Below are 18,137 nucleotides of genomic sequence, written 5' to 3'. Positions count from 1 at the left end.
TTCCCTTCTTAGTCACACCCTGCTCTGTGCTCCCAAAGTCCCCCATGAAAGACCCTGGGGAAGGACACATCTGAGATGAATGGATGTATGCTGACATCTCATTATTTGAACCAAACTGTTGGCCAGATGTTCCCCAAAGTGCCTGAAATGTCATCAACTGTGAGTGTCACCTGACTCCAACCCTTCCATCCGACCAGCAGCCTGGGCCTGCAGAGGCAGCAGGACGCTGGGTCAGAATAGTTCATGCATAGAACCGCTGCATGAGGACTCCATCGCAGGCCTGGTCTCTAGAGGGATGGTCCCAGTAAGGCAGCTGGGCCTACGGGAGAGGAGACCAAAGTGTTGGGTGACACTGGGGAATATCTACCAGCCTAGGGCCTCCATGTTCCCCTGAGAGCTCAGCTCCCAAGCTCACCAGACAGGAATACAGAAGGCTCCAGGGAGCACTGAGCTCCTTAAAGGGTGACATTCCGCCATGTTCCTACCTCCAGTAGCAATCCTGTCTTAGGAGTCAGTCCCTGATCTCGCTGATGGCAGAGCCAGTGAGAGAGATTTCCTTGAGTCCACTGGGCCCAGCCCTGTGCTCAGGACATCTATACTCAGGGTGGTGACAATGGCTACAGCTGCTGCACTGTGATATTCTGAGTTGGTGCCATGCCAGAGACTGAACAGATGTGGCCGTGCCCCTGTGGTCTTGAAATCAACTTCAGGAAAGACAGAAGGAAGGAAAGAAGGAGGGAGGGGGAGGGAGAATATTCTGACTTGAACTCTGGATTGCTAGAAGGACCCAATTTGTCCAACTCTGACAGTGAGAATGAGATATTTTGTGCCCTTCACACCCAGGAAAAGAATGGGTGCTAACTCTGCCCCCTCTTCGTCCCAACCCAGGGTCAGCGAGATAGAAAGCAGCTTCCAGTTGATGGTTGAGGAGCTAAACTAGAAGAAAAACTGCAGAAGCTCCTGAAGGGAGAGTGTGCCATTTAATTATCCTTCAAGTCCAGTGGGAAATACTGTTTATTTGTTTAGGGCAGGGGTGTCCCAACTGCGGCCCAAGGGCCAACTGCGGGCCACGATCCATTGTTAATTGGCCCGTAGCAAATTCCAAAAATATATTTAGTTTACTTACATAAACCAGGTGAGGCAATTCGTACTTCACCTGGAGTGAGGGGCCCGGCTGTTTGTGTATTTTACCGCATATGGCCCTTGGTGAAAACCGTTGAAAACAGTTTGGACAGCCCTGGTTTAGGGCTTACAGCCACTCAGGAAACCTCTGAGCCCTCATCCCACACTTGCTCATCACCCCATAAACATGAATGGAGAGCCACCCATTTACCAAGCAGTGGGTCATCCTCCTGGGAGTTACAAGGATCACCCAAGCATTCATTCATTTATGAATGCTTGAATTCAATGACTCATGCAATTATCCACCCATTCATTCAACAAAACTCCACTGAACACTTCCCATGTGTCAGGAAGTGGAAAGAATGCTTCTGAGACCGTTCCTCTATCTCCAGTCTGTGGCCTGCCTGCACCTCTTTCCAAGCTTCCTCAGGGCCACAGAGAATGTTTTGGAAGAGCATCTGCTCAGACCAAGGCTCTCTAGAGAAGTTCCCCTCAGGGCCTCAAATCTGAGCTAGACATCCTCAAAGATCCTGTCAGGAAACATTTGTTGCTCCCTCCCACAGACCCAGACCCCTGATGGTTCAACCCTCCTCCAAGGTTAGACTCTTCACCAGTGAGAAGCTTGTGGAGAAGCGTGCCATGGAAACACCAGGCCCGCCCCCTCCCAGAGGTCTCAGCTCTGCTTTTAGTTGACCCAGCAGTCCCTGGGGTTTGGAGCTGAAACATTGGTTGGCCCTGAGTCAGCCAACGGGAGGGATACTGAGGAAGGGTGGGATGTGACCTCTGCAGGGCTGTCACTTCTCCATCCTGTACCTTCCTGGCCTCACCTCAGTCACGGCCCAGAGCGCTTCTTCCTCAGATATCTATGCCTACACCACAGCTCATTTCCTTCCAGCTCTCCACCTCTCCTTTTCCTTTGGCCCTGTTCTTTCATCTGGAGACTTTGAGGCCTTTGAATGTCCCATGGGTACCTCTAACTCAACACCTAAAAATGAATTCCTCATTGATGCCCAAAGCAGCTGCTTCTCCTACGCTGCCTATTGCAGAAATGGGCATTACCACCCTCTGGGTCCTCCGAGCCACAAATCCAAAGGCCATCCCGGATGCTGTCCCTCATACTCCATAGCCTGATTCAGACCCCTGCCCTGGGAACCCACAGGAGAATCCGATGGGCATCCCCCTAGTATTGAATTAACAAATAGGTACTGAAAGTCTAATATGTGCAGACCCTGTGTAAGAGGCTGTGAAGACAGAAATAAACAAAAAACAGTACGGCCTCCAGAAGAGGAATCTAGGAATCTGGCCCCTTTCCTCCCCCATCCTACACAAGGCATGGCCACGGAGGATCATAAACAAATCTCCTAGTCCCAATCTTAGAGCACAGGTAGCTGGAGAGCTGGCCATACCCCACCCCAAGCTGCCCCACCCCACGCTGGGAGGAGTCCAGAGTCAGCGCAAGACCACAGTGCAAGACCAGTGAAGGCTGTTCCCCTTCTCCCCTGTCCTAAAGGGGAAGTGTGTTGCTGGTCTCCTTTTTTCCCATCAAGCTGCTTACTTAGCACACCGGCATGTGAGGGGTACATGCACCCTTTGGCTTTAGGCTGCGGGCCAATGAGGAGCTATATTGGACCAGTCTGAGAGCCCTGAGCTCCTGGGCTTGGAGCCACTTGGAGCCACTGATGCGACTCACACTGCTGCCCTTTCGGGAGGGGGTGAGGGCACTTGGGATGATTCTGGAGTTCTTATCTCACATGGCACTAGCATCTGTGCTTTACTTCTCTTTCTTTTCCACTAGATGGTAGGCTCCTCATCTTTGAGCTCTCAGTACCTGGCACATAGTAGGGATTCAGCAGGTGTTTGCTGAACAAAGGCATGAATGAGTGAGTGAATGAATGAATGAATACCTAAATATTGTCTCTGCTGTCAACTTACTTAAAATCAATTGAGGAGAAAACAGCAAACAAATGGGGTGTTCTGCCACATCACATGACTTTTGGTGGCTTTTGCTCTCCCTCAGGGTATAAATGTGGGAGCTCACAGTGGTCTAGGAGACTCTGTGAGTGGGTACCCTGTCATCTGGCTGGACTCAGCTTCCACCGTTGCCCGCTCCCTGGCTTTCTTCCAACCACAATCTCTTCCTTACATTCCTTGAGCCGGCCAGCACCCTTTCCCTTAGCCCTTTTGTCCCTTCTGTCTTTTTTTTGGGAAGGCTCTTCTCACAGATGTCTGCATGGCTCCCTCCTTCACCCCCTGCAGGGCTCTGCTCAAACCTTGCCTCCTCTGTAAGCCATCCCCACTACCATCTGTAAAGCTGTGATTCCAAGCCCACCCTCTCATTCCCTAGCCTCCTGCCCTGCTTTGTTTTTCTTTACAACACTTTGCACCGAGATTCTATGTGTATTTTGCTTCTTTATCTTTTTGACTGTTTCTCCCCACAAAAGTATAAGTTTCACCAGGGCACAGACTGTCTGTTTTGTTTAATGTTGGATCCCAAAGCCTAGAACAGCACCTGGGTGGTCACAGGACTCAAAAACAATAGCCAATGAACAGATGAGTGCGAAGCCCTTATGACCTCAAGCATCGTTTTCCCTGTTCCTCACACCCACTCTTGGCTAACACAACACTTGGAAATGAGGTGGATCAAGGAGGTGGCAGGGTAGTTTTTGCCTGCCTTAGTGATCATCTTACACACTCACATGCAGAGTCGTCAATCACTGTCTCCTGTCCCACCAACACCTCAATCACCACCAGAGTGGTAGGCCAGGCTGATCTTATCACTGTACCCCCAGACACAGGGATTGGTTCAGGAAAGTCATTTGACACAATCTGAGCCAATCAGTATCTTCCCTGAGACTTTCCTATAAGGTCAGCTTTTTTCATCAGTACAGTTGAACTTGGGAGGTGAGAATATTCTTTCCCATCACATGAAAAAGTCTTGTCCGTGTAATGTACAGCATGGTGACTATAGTTAATAATACTGTATTGTATATTTGAAAGTTGTTGAGAGTAGATCTTAACAGTTCTCACCACAAGAAAAAATATTTTTTAAACTATGTGTGATGATGAATGTTAATTAGACTTACTGTGGTGATCATTTTGCATATATAAATATCAAATCATTATGTTGTGCACCTGAAACTAATATAATGTTATGTGTCAATTATATCTCAAAAAAAAAAAGAAGAAAAATCTTATCTGGAGAATGAAACCAAGAAGAAACAATCAGAGGTTAAGAGATGGAAAGAAAGAGTTCTAATGATACGTTTAGGGTCCCTGGAGCCAGTCATACTTGTTCTATCTATCTATCTATCTATCTATCCATCTATCTATCTATATTTTTTTCTTAAACTAGTTTGAATTGAGTGTTTTTCTCTAATGACCGAAAGTTCAGAGATGTCAGTCCTTTCAATGAATAGAAAACCATTCTCCAAAAGTAAGAAATGAAATCAAAAGCAAAAACCAACAAATGAGCCACTGATCACAGTGTACGTGGCAGCCATCCTTTCCAAGATACAAGGCTGGTCTCTGGCACCTGGCCCAGTGACTTGAGCTCAGAGCTGGGTGGGGCATTTCTAGCCTTCCCCAGCAGGCAGGGCTGTGGTCAGGCTTTGGGGTGGGGGTGGGGGTTCCATCTAGACTATGGCTTAAGAGGCCCTTGATTTGCCATGGCCAGAAACAAGGTTGGGAAGATGGTGAGTGACAGCCTGATGAGCCTCCCACAATCCTCTAGCCTCCTGCTGAGAGTTCTTGGCTGACATTTAGGCAGCTGCCTCAGTCTTTGTCCTTTGGGAAAGTGCCAAATTCAGGACTTCCATGTCCAATAAGGTCAATCACATCTGAAACTATTTAAGCTGAAATAATGACTCTGCTCTATAAAATGGGAAGAATTATTTCTCATCTTGGAGAGTTTTATTTTCAGTCAGTCCATCACTTTGATTGAACTTTGAAACTTGCCTGACTTGCTTCAGTTTTTTTCCAGCTAGATTTGCATATTTCTTCTTAACTGCTAAATTTAGAAAACAAACAGCAAAGAGGAAGGTTTAAAATAAGAAAGGAAAATATTTTCCACGTCATGTTCATCAAAAACAGTTCAACCCACATCCCCAAGCCTTGTAAACTTTCTTTTAAAGCATACTTGTACCCCTAAATTTTCTATTTAAACAACTCCAACTCCTTTTAAATAACTGCTGTCCAATTTCTTTTTACTGCCAGTAAAACAGGTACCTGCTGGGCTTGCCTTTCGCTAAATTTCAATGAAAGTGCAAATAAAAAGGCTCTGGTCCTATTTTATGGATGCCTCCTGACTTTTTTTCTGAGTCTGCTTTAAACCCAAAACACCTGGCGAACAAAACGTGATTCCCTACCACTCCCCTGGGAACAAAAATCTCATCTGATGCTATGTCCCAACTTGAAAGACTGCCATTCATTACAAGATCTGGGAAACTAAGCATATGATTCACCATCTCTCTCCGAGCGCAGTGTCAGATTCCACCTCTCTCCCAAATGAAAAGGCGGGTCCTCCAGTCCCTGGGTTCTGGGGAAGTAGCCAACCCCACTCGCCCTGCCAGTGTTCCTTCTATCCAACCAGACATGATGCTGGGGGTGGCAAAGAGCCAGGAACCTCAGCTTGGGTACAGGATAAACTCACCTAGGGTATCAACGGTCCCTGAGGGGCCTGCCCCAGACATGTCCCCATCTTCCTCTTCACATTGCCTCAAAGGCAGCTATAATATTATAGGGATTACCAGCCTGGCCTTTGAAATCTGACAGACTTGGGATAGAATGCCAGTGCTTATTGCTCTCTTATCCTTTCTGAGCATGCTTCTACATCAGGAAAATGGGGATTCTTGGGGAAATTAAAGGAGAGAATGTAGATAACACACTTAGCGTAGTATCTGTCACATATATTGTAATTATTAATATTTAGTTCACCTGTGTTTTTACCTGTGGTTCTCAACCTTGGCTGCACATTAGAATCCTCTGGGAAGATTTTAAAACTCCCAATGTCCAGGCCTATCCCAACACCAATTAAATCAGAATCTCTGAAGATGGGAGACAAGCATCAGGAGTTCTTAAAGCACTCCAGGAGGTTCCAATGTGTTACCAAGTCTGAGATGCTGCTTTATATAGATGCAGGATGGTGAGTGACTGCTAGTCATGGGCTGGTGAAAAGGGCCTTGGAACGAAAAGGGCCTTGGAGGCCATCTCCCTGACCCTATTCCCAAGGACTCTTACCACAAGTCTGTCTTTCGGGCCTCTATTTGTACTGACCTGGAGCTTCACCGGTAGAGGAGCCAAATGCTACTCAGCTAGTTTCCATAGCTGCTATGGAAACCATCACCTTGTACCACCTATGCCCACAGGGCCAAGAGGCTCTGGTTCAATTATATACTCAGGAGCACAGTGTAGGGGCTACGTGGGACACTCACCTTGGCCTTCCAGTTAGATTTTCCATAATCACCTGACTTTTCCAGGGGCTCTGATGACTGCACAGTTTTATGCCACAAGTGGTCTCATCAGGAAAGAGAGGAGTGCATTGCCCATTCCTTTAAGGATCTGAGCCAAATAGGGTCCTCTGTTCAGGGCTAGGACAAGGCATCAGGCTCACCAGTCCAGATGGTCTCTGCTCAGATCCAGGGGGATTCAGGATCAAGTCAAGTTCCCCAGGTTTCATTTCCTATGCTCTGTCCAGCCAAGAGGCTGCCTAGGGGAAAACTATAAGGGTGGTCTATGCTAGGAATATGTGGCGTGACCGCTCAGTTTCCACCTGCTATCAGTTCACCCAGCTGGAGTAGAGCATTCCTCAGCCTGCGAAACACACCAGAACCTTGCCTCACCCTTCTGACCACACGCCTGCAGAGCATGAGGAAAGATTATGCCTCTTCTACAGTAATGAGCCAATGCTGATTGCTCATCGAGGGTCCGCTATGAGCTGGGTGCTATGCCAGGTGCTTGTTTCTATCTCTAAGCTTTCCTGCCAAATAGGTGCTCTTCCTATTCTCATTTTATAGGAGTGAAAATGAGGCCCAGAGAGGTAAAACAACAGGCCGAAGGTCACACAGCTGCTGAGTGGTTAGGCTGGGATTAGAATTGAGACTGGCTGCAGAGCCCAAGCACAAAGCTTCCCCTGTGTGCCTTCCGATGACTCCTAGGCCCACATGTGCTTGACACCCCACTTCCAATTCTGAGTCCTTTGGTTCCAAAGCAAACTGGACTCTGGCACCTAGGACACAACCAGGTCTTGACAAGTGCAGCCTGGAGGCTGCCTCCCTCCTGGGCTGGGGTTCAGAACATCATGCATGGCTCAGATGGGGACTTGCCCAGTTCTGTCAGCTCTTGGCCTGATGTGGGCATGGAAACACTTCTGTGCTTGTGGCTAGAACAACTATGGAAAAACCGAAGTACGAGAGTTTGCGTTACTCAGACCAAAACAGCACACAACCAGATTTTCTTGGGTCAGCCTGGGCCCTGGTGGGTCTGCCCATCAGGACACTCTCAGAGTCCCGATGACCTATCTTTTGCTGCAGTCACAGCAAACGGGGTACAAAGCCGATTCCTGTTCAGGTTCTTGTCTGCTTGATGGTACCAATCCCTCAATATTGCCACGCTCTGCGGCTGTGAGAAAGGAAGCCAGCAGGAGGAACTGCTGAGGCAGGGCAACCACAGGCCCCAGAAGCACTCTTCTGGCCGACATATAGTGCAGGTCACCACCTCTGCTGCTCCAGTCATGCAACTGTGATATGTCAATGTTTGTAAGTCATCATTCAACTTCAGGTGTTTCATTTATTGAACTTGAAACTGTCAGATAGTAACTGGAAAAGTAAAAAAGAATAATGGGTCACGTGACCCATGGCACATACACAGTATGCTTATTTCAAGGGTGGTGACAGTCTTCTGCCTCATTCACTGAGGTCGGGATCAAATTCAACCCATTAGAACTCAGCAAGACCGCCATCATGGGCTACGCACCTTAGTTTATAACACTTTTCAGAGCTGAGAGCCAAATTAGAACAGTAGCTGGTGCTACTATTCTGGCATTGTGGGTCAAGTTTAGAAGTACATGACCTATGTTTCATGACTAATAATTAAACAGGTTTTACCCACCAATAGGAGAGAGCACAATAGAGGCAGACTTTTATAATCAGATTAAGTAAAAAGAAAAAGGAGGAAGGGTAGGGGAATTGGGAAAAAGCAGTCTACCTTATGTGTGATTTTCTTTGAGGGCCACCTCTGGGGCAGATCAACTTGTCCCCTTAGGAGGACCATGCCTCTGTGTTGGCACCTCCCTTCCTCGGTAGTCCAGCATTTTATCTAGGTACAATATACAAAGTGGCCATGGAATCTGGAAATAGCGATAATACTAACATTTGTTAATTGATAGAGCCCTTTTGATTACCTCTGGGATTTGCTAAAGCTACAGTTTTATTCAATGAGCAATCAGAGACACAAATCACCTGTTATCCGCGTGTCACAGATGCATGTGCTGGGATCAATGGAAATGTGGAGTTAGGTACCACATTCCCTACAGTTTTGCACAGTGCACTGACCCCATACATTGTTCATGAGTAACAACACAGTGACTATGTCATGCACTGTAACGTAATCTAAATAAACCATGTACTACATATGTTCTTCCATGCTTTCCTTGATGGCCGCCCTGTTAAACAGAAACTTAAAAGGAAGACATAGCTTACTCTTAAATATAAATCTTAGTGATATAAAGATATAAGTCCTCCTTGACTTAATCTACAAACTCAATGCAATCCTGTTGGGGTGGGAGAGAGTTCTGCTGGAAGGATTTAAACACGAGCGAACACTCAGGGGAATATCCAGAAAAAGTTAAAGATAGGGAAACAGACCCACCAGACATTAAGACATATTAAAGACGGCAGATTTTATATAGCCAAGATAGACCTGGTATAAGACCAAATAGATTAGGAAAAGGAAATAGAGAGATGAGAAATAGACCCAACTACAAATAGAGGGTTGGCATAAGATATAGTTGTACTTCAAACGACAGAAGGGAGAGATGTACTGTTCAGTGAATGATGGTAAGAAAAGTGAATAGATGATGTGGCAGAAATAAAGCTGAATTCATTTCTTAAACCAAAATAAAATTTAGGTGGCTCAAAAATTTTAATTTAAAAAAGAAACTAAAAAGTATCAAGAAAAAATTGGTTACTTTTAGTTGTTTTTGTTTTTTGCAATTTTGGACATAAATCCAAATGTCATTTTAAAAACTTACATAAAGACTTTAAAATTTTCTTAAAGCTAAAAACACCCAAAGTAAAAAAAAAAAAAAAATCACACTGGAAAAAAAATATTAGCTAAATATATGCCAACAATGGACTAACTTCATTAATATCCAAAGAGCTCTTACAAATCAATAAGAAAAGGACTAATAATTTAATAAAATTACTTTTGTTTAAAAAAGAAATAGATGAACCTTAATTCTTCTTTACCTAAGGTAAAAGAGTTGAACTAATTATTCATCATCAATATCATCATCTTCAGAGTGAATCTCAGGGTTAAATCAATTGATGAAAAGTAACCTTTCCTCAGCTATAACATTTGGGGGCATATGTAACATTTGTGGGCAGAAGTACCAGCCAGGAACAGGTTACTCCTGATGGAGAAGAAGGGAAGTTGTAGGGGAGGAAAATAATTTTCTCTCTTCCCTTCTGATTTCTTAGTTGAGACCTCTGTAATAAAAGATTAATAAAGAGAAAAACGAAAAGAAGTTTCTTAACATGTATACCTCATGCATATATGGGAGATACCAGAGAGACAATGAGTAACTCCCTAAGGTGGCTTAGAATTCTGTATTAAATACAATCTTTATAGGGAAAAGAGAGGGGAATGTAGGCCTCTCAGGGGAAAGTAAATGATTATGGGCCCTTAGAAGAATAGATGGTAGATACGATTGTGACAAAGTGTGTTTGGGTGTGGTGCCAACTTCTAGTCCTCTCCTATGATAAGAGTCGATGAAAACTCTTGGGGAGGGGATTTACGACAAGTGAGTGCCTTTTGGAGGATCTGTCTTTAGGCAAATAAGTAGAGGTCAGAGAAAGCCTCTCTCTACATTTGCTGTTTCTCAAGTGCCCACAGCTCAAGATAATAAATATACAAAAGTGGCATATTTGGAGGTGGCATGTTCTGCTACCTTTCAAAGTGGAGGAGGGAGGGGAGCAATATATGGGACTGAGCCCTAGAGTGGGGTTGAGGGGCTGCTGTTGCAGGTGCAAGTGAATTCACCATTCAGGTGCTGCTTGGACACCTGACTTGATTTCTCCCCAAAGCACAGACCTAACAATTGACAATGGGGCTGGGGGGGATTTGGCACTAAGTATCCAAGCCCTGGTCTGTGACCATTAACCTAGCCTGTACTGCAGGCACCAACCACTGAAGAACACTTTGAAGAGTTTGGAACTGGGGCACACAGGTGATTGGTGCCATTTCCTTTTACCTTTTGTCCATTTTAAGTTTTTCTTTTTTTTTTAACCTTTTCTACAATGCCTGGTGTTGAGTCCTTAACTTAGTGACTTAGTTGAAAGGGGCAGGCCTAAGAATGGTGAAAAGGGCTGTCAGGCTAGCCCACAAGCCTTGCTGCAGCACATGAGTTAACCTCTGAGCACAGCAGTTTCCACAGCTGCAGAAAGGGGGTACCAATACGTACTGCCCAGGGGTGTCGAGTGCGTTAAATGAAATCATCACATCCAGCCCACGGCAGCCCTCGCTAAATGATTGTGTGAAAGGAGGTTGAGCAAGACAACCTCTGAGGCCCCTTCCATTTTGAACATTCAGTGATCTGTAACAGCATCCGTTCAGTCCATCATTCCTCAGGACGTATTCACTGCAGATCGTGGAGAACCTCTTCATATGTGACCTACTGCTGTGCTTGACACACAGTAGGTGCTCAGGGGGTGTCTGTCACCTCAAGAAGGTGTGTACATTGTGCCCCAGAGACCCCAGTTCCACGAGAGCTGGAGGAATGGTCAGCAGCTCTGATTTTCATCCAAATTGTACTTGCTCTCGCTGTGGCCTTGAGCTTTGGACAGGAGGGAAGACTACAAAGGCTCCCTAGAATGGGGAAGCTGCAGGAAATGGGGTAACCTGGGAGCCCCACTGTGGCTCCTGTCATGTGCATGAGTAAGCAGATGGGCATGCTAGCTTTGGGTCCAGAGGGACAGAAATGCGTGATTGAAGAGCCCTTTGTGGGGAATGACATTACTGTGGGTTAATGGAGGATAGTACTTTTCTTCCTTGACTAATATCTTTCAATATTACATTAAATTGTTTTTAAGCCACTAGAATGGTTATTAAATTAGTATCCTTTTGGAAAACAGTCTGGCAGTACATTTCTAGTGCTATATTCTTTGGTGCACGGCCTTTTCTGTTTTATTCTGTCAATTAACTTCCCCTAGCCATGGCAGGGTGCCAGTTGGGCCCCAAATCTCCCATAAACCCAGAAGATTTAAATTTAACCTCTAAAAGGAAGGAGTGATATGTGTACATATTTCTTCTCATTTAGGGTTCCTATTCTAATCGTATAATTAATTATAGACAAATATTAGGCACAAAGATGTTCATGACAGTCTTATTTATAAAAATGGAAATTTGAAAACAATCCAAATGGCAAGAGCAGGGAAAAGAATAAGTAAATTATGTTGCATCAAGTGAAAAGAATATTTGGCAACCATTTACAATAATTGATACAGGTTGTGGGGAATTAAGTCCACTCATGTGTTATTAGAGGAAGCGTAAGCTGGTATAAATCTTCTAGAGGTAAATTTACCAGTATGTGTCAAGAATCTGAAAAAGATATGTGCATATGATTCAATTTTAGAAATCTGTCCTAAGGAAATGGTTAAAAATGGGTTCCATTTATAATAGCAAAAGATTGTGGAGAAAACAATCCTAGATTTCCAGTAACAGGGAATTGATTGAATGAGTTATAGTACACCTCTTCGATAGAATACATTGCAATTATTTTTTAAAAATGTAGAAATGTATTCTATTAAACATGGAAAGATGTTTACCATGCACAGTTCAGTGAATAAAAGCAGACTAAAAATTAATATGTGCATTGTGATCCCACTTTTGTTTATCTGGATGTTCTAATTTGTCTGAATGAATAATTATTATCTGTGAAATCAAAAAACAATAACCTTAACAATATTATCTATAAAAGCTCTACAGCAGCATAGAAAAATGCTTGCTCAATAACGGGAGGAAAGGGCAAGATAAAAATTGTATATACTCTGTGACTGCAGATACGTAAAAATTATGGACCGTGACAAGAAAGGCACACTGAAAAATAAAAACAGCGATTTGTTAGGATGGCGAGATTATGGGTGATTTCAACCCTTCCAGTTATTACTGTGTTTATGTAATTTTATTTTTTTAAGTGGGGAAAAAAATCCCTTTGAGACTTTTTCTCTGTAGCCTCTCCCCTCCTTGGGATGGCTGCCTTTATGGAACAAAAGCTGCCTACTAAAAAGGATGTCTTACAATGGGGCTAGCTAGATCTTTACAGCTTACTTTTACTTTTCTTGGATGAAATCTGTTGCCACGGCCCCTTCTCTTTTGACAGTCTCAACCACAACCATCTCTACCCAATGTCTTATCAGGCCTGACCCCTGACTCCTGGCCCCAAGCATCTAGATGCTACTGGGCTAACCAGCCCCTTTTGGGTATCCTGGACCCCACAGATCAAACTTGTCAGCCTTGAAGCTTAGCGTCTCAGGATCTCGCCAGGGCAGAATGACAAGCCAACAGAAGCCACTAATAATATTTAAACCATATTTAACCCCTTCAGAAACAGGAACTCGGATACATAGCTATTGAGAGTACATTGCTTTGTAGAAAACAACTTAGCAAATAAATCAAAAGCCTTTAAAATGTTTACAACCTTTGGTCTAGCAACTATGATTCGACGATGTTATAAAATAATAAACATATGAAGAGGTGGGTGCAAAGATATACCATTCCATATTTTTTTTTATAGTTTTATTTTATTTTATTTTATTTTTACATCCCTCACACCGTGAACCCCCCTCCCCCCATCCACCACCACCTTGACCTCACACCGAGCCATCACATTATACACATAAAATTATAGTTGGCATTCATTAATGTCCAGCCTCTGGTGTACAATGCCATGACCAGGCATCCACAGCATCCCTGAGGTGGTCTCCCAAACAGGACACATGTCCATCGGACACCCAACAAAATCCCCAAACACTATTGAATAAGTTCCCCAAAGTAATTCTCAAAAAACCCTGAGGCCATCCTGTGGTCACCAGCCGCCCCCCAATCCCTTCACCCTTCCCCCATCCCCAACCCCCTCCCCCCCGGCCCATCTAACAACTCTCGGGTTTTTGTGTCCCCAAAACTGTTTCTGATTAGTTCATACACATATTCTTTTCTTTAGATTCCGACCACTCCATATTTTTTAGTAAAACATTGAAAATAATCTAAATGTCCAACAATGGCAGCATAGTTAGATAAACTATGACACATCATAAGGTTGCCATGTACAGGAGAGGATGCCCAGTTAAATTAGAACTTGCGATAAACAACACATATTTTTCAGGATAAATACGCCCCAAATACTGCATGGGGTATACTATTTCTACAAAACTCTTCATTGCTTATCTGAAATTCAAATTGGAGCATAGTTATACCAAACACTTATTCATTATTGATCTGAAATTTTAATTTACCTGGAGGTCTTGTATTTTTATTTGTAAATCTGGTCACCCTACACCTCCATATAATAGAATGCTCATGTTTTTAGAACAGTGGCTTTCAAATTGTTTCTTCTCTCCCTGCGCTTTAGCTAGAACTTCTCTTTTATGTTTTGTATTTTAGACTTCTGCATAAGGTTTGGTTGAAATCACTTAGAACAGTGAAAAACACTGTTTTAGAAAATGATTTAACAAGAGAAGAAAAAAATCATGTTAAAAATCAGTGTGAGTCTAGGCTTACATATACACACATGCATATACTATATGAAGAGAGAATGAGAGAGCCAGACAGATACCAGACACTCTAAAAGAATCTTTAAAAAAACAAAAAAACAAAAAACAGTTATTATCTTTGGGTGTTGGGATTATAGGCAATTTTTAGAAGATTTCTAGAATAGTTTTTGCAGATTTTTTACAATGAACAAAATGCATTTACAATCTGAAAAAAGAAAGCTCCTCTCCGATGACATTAATACTTTAACATCATTAAACTTCTATATCTGTGATTCTTAAATTTGAAAGTTATGAGCTCTTCAGGGGATCTAATGAAATTTCTGTGTCTTAGTGTCAGAAGGTATGTCCACACAAAATTTTGCATATGGTTCCCCCTCCCATCCCTTCATGTTAAGAACCCCTCTTTAGATTCTAGGATGCCATTCCTTTGCCTGCTTTTTTTAAAAAACTATATTAGATTAGGTATTTTTTTTAAAAGATTTTATTGGGGAAGGGGAACAGGACTTTATTGGGGAACAGTGTGTACTTCCAGGACTTTTTTCCAAGTCAAATTGTTGTCCTTTCAATCTTAGTTGTGGAGGGTGCCTTTCAGCTTCAAGTTGTTGTCCTTTCAATCTTAGTTGTAGAGGGTGCCTTTCAGCTTCAAGTTGTTGTCCTTTCAGTCTTAGTTGTGGAGGGCGCAGCTCAGCTCCAGGTCCAGTTGCCATTGTTAGATGCAGGGGGTGCAGCCCACCAACCCTTGCGGGAGTTGAACTCCGACAACCTTATGGTTGAGAGAACGTGCTCCAACCAACTGAGCCATCCGGGAGCTCAGCAGCAGCTCAGCTCAAGGTGCCTTGTTCAATCTTAGTTGCAGGGAGCGGAGCCCACCATCCCTTGTGGGACTCGAGGAATTGAACTGGCAACCTAGTGATTGAGAGCCCACTGGCCCATGTGGGAATCGAACCGGCAGCCTTTGGAGTTAGGAGCATGGAGCTCTAACCGCCTGAGCCACCCGGCCAGCCCCCTTTGCCTAATTTTGAAGTAGCTACTTCCCCTGTCCCTGTGGCAGTGGCTTTTAACCTTTTTTTTGGGGGGGAGTGTGAGGGGGTCACATACCTGCTCTGAGATCCAGTTGAAAACTATGGATTTTCCTCAGGAAAAAAACCACACATAGACCCACACACTGCTGCAGACAGTTTTGGAGGTTCACAGACTCCTTGAGGTCCATTCTTGGACTCCAGGTTCAGAACCCCTGGTGCACTCGCAAACCTTTGGCACTCACTGGAGCCCTGGCTTGGCTAATTCCCTCTAGGGCCAAACTAGTTAAATATAGATTTTGAAAAATGGACAAAGCCAGGGATAGAATCTAGCTCAGCATTCCCAGAGCGTGTGTGTGTGTGTGTGTGTGTGTGTGTGTGTGTGTGTGTGTGTGAGAGAGAGAGAGAGAGAGAGAGAGAGAGAGAGAGAGAGAGAGAGAGAGAGAGACAGAGAGAGAGACAGAGAGAGAGACAGAGAGACAGAGAGACAGAGAGAGAGAGAGTGGGAATATGATGCCGAGGAGGAATTTATTGTACACTGAGTCCTGCTGAAAAGCATTAGAGTTTGGAGGGTTCCACAAACAGGAAGAAGAACCAAAAGGAAAATCCAAAGCTGGTACCTCTTACTTTGTATGATCTGTGCCTTTAGGATGGCTGAATGGGGCGGGAGGGGGGCAGGGGGACACAGGAGTATTGTGTCAACTCCAAGTTGGCACACCACTCAAGTGGCAGTACCATGAGCCAACCTCATTTATGCCCCCCGAGAACCATGCAGGGGCGAACTGACAAGGTGAGGGAGACGCTTAGAGCCTAGGAGGACAGCCATGGAGGGCTGGGCAATTTGGCTGTAGCTATCGGACTGTTAAATGTGTACACCCTCCTATCTAGCAATTCTACCTCTTGGTATCTCCTGAAAACAAACAAATAAACAAACAAATTTTACATACCCAAAGAGGCATGTACAGGGTATTTTTTTGCAGCATGTCAACCAACACAAATTTTCTCTGATACATGATACGTTTTAAACCAAAATATAATCACCAAACCCTATGAACATAATATGAATTTGCATCTCTTTTCCAAGGACAAACCAGAAAAATACACTGTATAGGGAAAGTTCCAAGCTCTGGCTAAAGCTGCCTTTATCTTTTTCACTTCACTGCTGTCTATGTACATACCATCACAAGGCCAGCCAGTAAGTACCTACACAGCCTGCAGTGGTAGAAGCAGGAGCTTCCAAATGCGGATGCCCTTCCATTGGTAACACCACTCATTTTCTCTCTCTTTTCTTTCATTTAGTAAAGTGACTTTTAAATTTCATCTGGAAGAACAAACCTCTGAAAAGACCCCTGACTTCTCTATTCCCTCTGTCCTCCCATCCCTAAAAGAAAGCAAAAAACAATGGAAGAGAGTTGCCTTGCCAGGTATTAAAACTAACCCTAAAGCCACTATACTCAAAACAATATGATGCTGGTTGAGCAAAAGACAAACACATCAGTGGAACAGAACATAATCTAGAAATAATATATACAATAACTCAGTAGATGACAAATCGGCATTCTAATTCAGTGGGGAAAAGATAGTTTGACATCAAGAGTGCTGGCATAACTGGCTACACATGTAGAAAAAAAAAATTAAGCCCTCACTTCATAACAGATACTAAAGTAAATTTCAGATGAATTTAAAATATAAATGTTTAGAAAACCAATAAAAACATTATAATAAACTTTAATACAGTAACTGAACAGTGAGGAAGACCCTCAAGGTGGGCAGGAAGTCCATCAGATGTTAAGAAAAAAGTAGATAGACTGGACTATACAAAAATTAAGAATTTTCCTATGGCAGAAATACTATTAACAAATTCAAAAGACATCTAATATCCTATTATTTAATAACCCAATATTTATACCATATTTGACAGATAAAAGATTAATCCCCAAACTGATATGAAGAAGAACCCAAATAATAAAAGGGCAAATTCATTAAAGAAGAAATACAAATTGCCAATGAACATAGAAAACAACTGATAGGTTGAAAATCAAAATGAAATAAGATGTCATATTTATCTATCAGATGGGCAAAACTGAAAAAAGAATACTAACATCCACTGCTAGTGAGGATGCAGGAAAGACAGCTAGCAGAGGTATCCATTTCCACCACCTTGGGGAAAATAATTTGGCAAGGTGCATTTAAATTTAAGATACGCAGAGTTTTAACCAGTAATCCCAGCTTGGAAGCTTTACGCAACAGAAATCAAAGCACGAGTACGTAAACTCCTACATATAAGAGTGTTTACTATAGCATTGTGTATGTTGGCAAAACTTGAAACACTTGAATGTCCATTAGAGGGGAATGGTTAAACAAATGGTGGTAGGGCCATTCCACAGAATGAGGGTGATCTAAGCACACTGTCCTGGAGAGATGTCCCCAATATTAAACGGGAAAAGCAAGTTGAGGAAGAGAGTTGCATTTATAAGGTACAATTACTTCCATTTTCTGTGTAAAGAGAGAACAAGGGAGAGAGAGCTATGTATGTGTATGCACATTTCTATGATCATAGAGAAAAGAATAAAAAATTACAGGGCAGTCTGTTAGTGTTTAGCTCATGAAGATGGGATTGGAGTGGGGTAGCGAGAAGGGGCAAGAAGAGAGAGCTTGAACTTTTTCCTTAGAAATTATTGCTCTGTATCATTGCACTTGTTAAAACAGGTATGTGTTGCTTTTGTGATTTAAAAAAGTCTAATAACCCTTTTTAAAGAAGAAAGGGCTTTAATTCTTGGTTCTGCCCCTCACGGTTGTCTGATCTGATGTTCTCACTGTAAAATGGGGACAAATTCCTGCCTCTACCTCAGGCTTCCTGGGAAGATGAAATGAAGTAACTTGTGTAAAGAGCTGCCCAGAGGCCAGGAGAAGACAATATGTTCCAATGAATGGAGGTTCTTCATCCAAGGCTATGGAAGTGGGAGTGGAAGCGGGAGTGTCCGATCCCCCAATTCTCAGGTGGGTGTCCCTC

At 43.4% G+C, this 18,137-nt stretch overlaps 1 protein-coding gene across 2 annotated transcripts in view; it reads right to left on the bottom strand.

Annotated features, from left to right (window-relative positions):
* GALNT16 (polypeptide N-acetylgalactosaminyltransferase 16) overlaps window positions 1–18,137 on the bottom strand; it is a 77,184-nt gene that overhangs the window by 29,916 nt on the left and 29,131 nt on the right. The window lies entirely within an intron of this gene.

The sequence above is a fragment of the Rhinolophus hipposideros genome, assembly GCF_964194185.1.
Source record: "Rhinolophus hipposideros genome assembly, chromosome: 5".
In the NCBI taxonomy this organism is placed as follows: Eukaryota; Metazoa; Chordata; class Mammalia; order Chiroptera; family Rhinolophidae; genus Rhinolophus; species Rhinolophus hipposideros.
This window is presented reverse-complemented; position numbering and strand designations above follow the sequence as displayed.